This window comes from Cucurbita pepo, unplaced genomic scaffold (genome assembly GCF_057944985.1).
Source record: "Cucurbita pepo subsp. pepo isolate OVF unplaced genomic scaffold, ASM5794498v1 scafford_40, whole genome shotgun sequence".
Lineage (NCBI taxonomy): Eukaryota > Viridiplantae > Streptophyta > Magnoliopsida > Cucurbitales > Cucurbitaceae > Cucurbita > Cucurbita pepo.
This window is the reverse complement of record NW_028257945.1, coordinates 13,673-19,679: the sequence shown is the minus strand read 5'-3', so window position 1 is coordinate 19,679 and position 6,007 is coordinate 13,673. Positions and strand designations below refer to the sequence as shown.

Genomic DNA, 6,007 nt, shown 5'->3' with positions numbered 1-6,007 from the left:
AGTTGGTTAGAGCACTTGTTTCGCAAGCGAGAGGTCTTGAGTTCAACTCTCAACAAGAGCACAAATAAATTCAATGTTGTTAGACTGAATTCTAAAAGTTTAGCCTAAAGGGTCATTTTATATAAAACAAAATAATACAATTTTAATATTAGATTGAATTCCAAGAGTTCCATAACATATCTATTTCGTAATACAATTTTATTTGATTTGGGTTTACATTATAAAGACAAATTAGTATTTTGCTTATTTTTCTCATTCCTATAAATATATCTCTTTGGTTTGTATTTTATGATACAATTCTATGTACCGTGTATTGTAGTAGTCTTTTCCGTTCTCTTCCCTAGTTGCTTGGGTGTTTATTCGTTTTGGCGATTCAAGAATTAGTGTGTTTTTAGTTTCAAGTAGCTCTTGTAGCTTAGTTGGTTAGAGCACCTGTTTAGTAAGCGGGAGGTCTTGAGTTCAACTCTCAATAAGAGCATTATTGCCCTCTAGTATGTTTCCAATAGACCTTGCTCCCCACAATAGCAATTAGTTGTTTAGGTCTAGAATGATACATTGAATAGAGAATATTTTATTCGGTCCAGGATTATCCATCATATTTCCTGGCAACAAAACATAAAAAAATGCTATTTTAAGTGAAAGATAACACATTATTTTAGTCTTCCATACATAGTTTTTTGAAGTGGCTCTTGTAGCTTAGTTAGTTAGAGAGGTCATTCCGTATCAGAGCTTTATGTTCTAGGTAGGCCAGCAAATACAGTATACAAATTATATGTTGCTCAATGGCCATTAGAGACAAAAAGTGAAGAAAATGAAAAATAAAAATACAAATTATATGTTGCTCAATGGCCATTAGAGACAAAAAGTGAAGAAAATGAAAAATAAAAAGAAAAATTTGACGTGTGTATAGAGACTAAAAAGAAAAATGATTCTAGTTGTTTAGTATTTTGTATACCAAAGGTACAAATACAGAAACTTGGAAGTAAAAGAATTTTCTTTCTAAGGGGAGCACTCAATCTATGTGTATCTACCTTTTCGGTTGAATTCTTGTCGAAAATTAAAATTCTTATTATAAAGCAAGTTTGAATAATTAATTTCAACTCGTGCCAATATCTAACTCATGGAAAAAAATAAGACCAATGGGCTGCATAGGAAGCGGTACTCCCATTTCACTTTTACATCCATGCATGACCTAAAGATAAAAGGGAAGACCTCGACAAGATTAAAACCACGGAATGAAAATAATTTTAAGTTTGCATTACAAGGAAATCAATTGAATTCGAGGACGAATCCTCTTGAAGAATGGGAGAATGAACGAATAAGGTGTCTTAATTATGCCACAAAAACTTCTTGGTGGATAATAAGATTGTAGGGTATGTGTTTAAATTTAGAGATGTTTTATAGTATTTTTTTCACTTTAGAATATTATATTAAAATTCTAAGTTAAAATTAATTAATGGACGTTATGGTATTAATGGAGAAGACATTTACAACATTTCAATAGACTATATATTACTTTAAAGGTTTATTTTCAAGGTTATAAATAGTCATTTATGTTATTAGTATGGTACAAAGATTTTGGATATTAGAATGAAAGTTGAATAGTATGCTTCTTTACCCATGAACTTAGTTCTTTTGCATTTCTTGGGTTTAGATTTACGTGTTAGAGTTATGCAAGTAGTCTTGACTGAGTTATTCTGTGAAGGAATCATGAGTTTGTAAATGAGTTTTTTTTTTTATTTTTTCTTTTTACTCTTTATCTTAATCATTGAGGTAATCGGTTCAAAAACTTTCTCTTGGATTGATTGCTTATCGTTTTGTGGTTTCTTCGATAATTTAGATCTAAACATCTTGTTCTTCAACAGTAATATTAGATCGAATTTCAAGATTGAATAGAATAGAGAATATTTCTTTCCGTCAACAAAAGAGGATCGTTCCCCAAATGTCCATTTACAACATGAACGTTATATGTCGTAGGTACCTGTTTATATGTTGAATTCTTGTAACAACTTGAACCCCAACAAAAGCTACAATTAACTTTATTATAATATAAGATTAAAGCCATTTTCGATCTTGCTTCCACTATTGGTACAACAATTGGTATCATAGTTTTGTGGTTGTAGCATTTCGAAACACAACAAGTGGTATCAGAGCTTTGAAGGTTGTATTAACTTTATTATAATATAAGATTAAAGCCATTTTCGATCTTGCCTCCACTATTGGTACAACAATTGGTATCATAGTTTTGTGGAGCATTTCGGCACACAACAAGTGGTATCAAAGCGTGGTTGTCGTATTTCGGAAATTCTAAAAGTTTTGACCCCCATCAACCATGAAACGTGCTCACAATCATGTTATGTAGTATGCCATGTAATGTGGGTCATGTGAGACGCCATGTAATGTAAGAAACATATATGCGATGTTAGCACTACTTATGTAATGTCATGTTAGATATGTTAAGGGACCTCATGATGTATGTCACGTGCATCGGGATTCTTCCCCTTTATGTTACGAAAGAATGAAATACGATATTTATGTTTGTCATGATATCATGCGGGCCCTTTTCTGTTCTGTGGTGTTTGGCTACGTGTAACACGTTGTGCTCGACCAAGTCAGGTCCAGGAGGTATGTTTACGAGCTCGCCTGGTGGGTCCATGTACACGTACATGGGTCGTGTGTGAAGGAGTACCACACACCCAACCCTACCCAGAATAGGAAAGCGCCCAAGGCTATGAAAAGTTTATGAAAAGTTAAGGTCCCGCTCATATGTTGCATGTGTTTGCATTCCTAACCCCAATAGTGGGTGACTTACTGATTATTTCATAAAATACTCAAGCCACGTGTTACCTACATTTTTGAGATAAAGACCCTACATTTTTTTCATGTAGAGGCATGGCAACAATGTACGGTTGACCAACATTTTTGAGGTAAAGACCCTACATTTTTTTCTAAAGGCATGGCAACAATGTACGGTTGACCAAGCTTGAAGCTGAGAACACATGTAAGTTGGAGATGGGATATTTTTAGGAGTTTAGCATTGGACTGTTTTAAGTTACCGTAGCATTGCTTTATTTAGATTCATTTTTAAATTCATTTAGCTTTATTTAGATTCATTTTTAAATTCAGTTATTTGAAGGTGGAGATGAGATATTTTTAGGAGGTAAGCCAATGTACGATTGAGGAAGCTGAGAACCCATAAAAGTTGGAGATGGGATATTTTTAGGAGTTTACCCTTCGATTGTTTTAAGTTACATTGATTTATTTTTAAATTCATTTATTTTTAAATTCATTTATTTTTAAATTCAGTTATTTGAAACTCTAATTCATTCTTAAATTCAGTTATCTGAAAGTTTATTTTTGGAGATAAGGTTGTTTTGGAGCGGATTCATTTTTAAATTCAGTTATTTGAAAGTTTATTTTTAGAGTTAAGGTTGTTTTAAATTCAGTTATTTGAAAGTCTAGATTCATTCTTAAATTCAATTATCTGAAAGTTTATTTTTGGAGATAAGGTTGTTTTTGGAGCGGATTCATTTTTAAATTCAGTTATTTGAAAGTTTATTTTTAGAGATAAGAATGTTTTGGATCTATGAATGATTACAAAATAGAAGGTTATTTATGATGAGCTTACGCTTAATCAGTTATGTATACATGAGTGACGTCACTAATTAGGTTAAAGAAAATTAGGGTCGTTACCGTTGTTAAAAGTTAACTCTTAAGGTTAAATTAAGCAAATTATGAACTTGTTGTAAATTGTCATAATTTTTTTTATTTAATTTAGTTATTAACTCTCATCCCATGTATAGCTGTTTTGGTTAAATAAAAATATTAATTTAGTTATTTAATCTTTAACCATTTTAAGTAATATCTTATTTATTTTGGTTATTAATCCTCATTTAGTATATATATAACATTCATATTCTACATGAATTATCCCTATATAAAGGGTTTGTCTAGGAGATTGAGGATATCGGAATTTGATTGAGTTTGTGTGTCACATTGTATTTTGAGTGACATTTTGGAGAAACTTTTTGGTAAGAGACTTTGTAGCGTGAGAGTGAAGTATTCACTTGTAAACACTTTGATTATTAGTGATTGGTGGCTATACGTGGATGTAGGGGAATTTCTTGTCTCTGAACCACATAAATCTTTGTCTTTTTGTTTAAATTTTATTAGTTGGTGTTGTGAGTACATTTGATCTTGCTTCCACTATTGGTACAACAATTGATATCATAGTTTTGTGGTTGTAGCATTTCGGCGCATAACAAATGGTATCAGAGCTTTGAAGGTTGTATCATTTTTGTACAAGTGGTATCAAAGCATGGTTGTGATATTTGGGGTATTCTAAAAGTTTTGACCCCATCAACTACAAACATTGCTCACAATCGTGCTTATTTTCTTGAAAATCAATTTTCAAGAATTGTATTTTTCTACTTTCATCCAGATTACTTGTTACAAATGGCAGAATCATCTGATATTAAATCAAATTTTTGAGTTTTAATCTTGAAGTAGAAAAATTTGATGGAATCAATAATTTTGGTGTTTGGCGCAAAGTTACTGATTTGTTGGCCATGCAAGACCTTGATGCTTCTCTCGTAGCGGAGATGCCTGAAAACATAATGAAAACATGACAGACGCATAATTATGTATGACTCAAATTTGATCTTGGTTATAACATATGTGAAGATGGAAAGCTCAAAGATTGGAATTGAGAAGTTCAATTGATCCAATTTTTGTTTCTAGAAGATGTAGATGGAAGATTTTCTGTACCAGAAAGATCTCCATGAATCTCTATTGGGGTAAAACCGAATATCATAACCACAGAGCAGCGAAAGCTCAAGGATCGGCAGGCCTTAGGGTTTATTTGGTTGACACTGTCCAAAAATGTGGCGTTTCACATTATCAAGGAGAAGATAATGTAAGTTCTATTGAAGGCGCTATTAAATAGGTACGAAAAACCGTTGAGTATGAACAAGGTGTATTTGATTCGAAGATTTTTCAATCTACAAATGTCTGAAGGTAGATCTGTTGTGGATCATATAAATGAATTCAATATGATTTTAAGTCAACTGAGTTCGGTGGAAATTAATTTTGAAGATTAAATTAAAGAACTGATTTTGATGTCCTCTTTACAGTTGTGGGATAATGTTGTTGTCGCGAACAACCGTTCCCAAATATCTAATAAGTTGAAGTTTAATTAAATTTGAGATTTAGTTCTCAGCGAAAGTATTTGAAAACGGAAAATTAAATTGGAGATTCTTAAGGCAATGCTCTTAGTGTTGATCAAAGGGGAAAAAGTAAATGAAAGAGCCCAAACAAACAAGGACGATGAAAATCAAAGAACCGAAAAAAATCTCCAAACATGCTAAACGTAACGTGTTGCAATAATTCTTATTGTGGACAGCTCGATTGAATCTTGGATTTTGGATTTAGGCGCATTATTCCATTCTACTCTAAGTAAGAAATTGTTTCAAAATTTCAAATCCGAATTTTTTTTTAAGGTGTATCTTGCCGACAACAAAAACCTTGATGATTGAAATGAATGGAGATGTCTGCAAACAAACTCGAGTAAGAAATCAGGACATTAAAGAAGTTTAGATATATTTCTGGTCTCGAGAAGAATATAATCTCTATGAATTAGTTGGATAGCACATGTTATGCACCAGAATTTGGAAAAAGTTCGTGAAAGATTGTGAAGGGTTCCATGGTCAGCACATGACACAAAATTTGATATATACGTAGAGTGCATAAACATGGTTGTCGTAAAGTGGAATCATGAGGGATGATTAAATGGTGAGAACCTACAACCCTGAACCATGAAAGACTCAAGGAGTCAGGAATTATGAGAGTGGAGACTTGAGTCCCTACCAAGACCGCCTAACCACCCTTGAGACCTAGAAGGCCACCTTAGTACCTCAGGATGTAGAAGAAAGATTTCTAAACCGATAGTAGCTGGTATGGCGTTCAACTAGTTTCCACTCACCTTTCCACTCTTGTACGATACCATCAA

At 32.8% G+C, this 6,007-nt stretch overlaps 1 non-coding gene across 1 annotated transcript; it reads left to right on the top strand.

Annotated features, from left to right (window-relative positions):
- The first annotated feature begins 404 nt into the window (after positions 1-404).
- TRNAT-AGU (transfer RNA threonine (anticodon AGU)) lies at positions 405-478 on the top strand. The gene has a single exon. It is a non-coding gene; the product is annotated as a tRNA-Thr (tRNA).
- Positions 479-6,007: the final 5,529 nt, after the last annotated feature.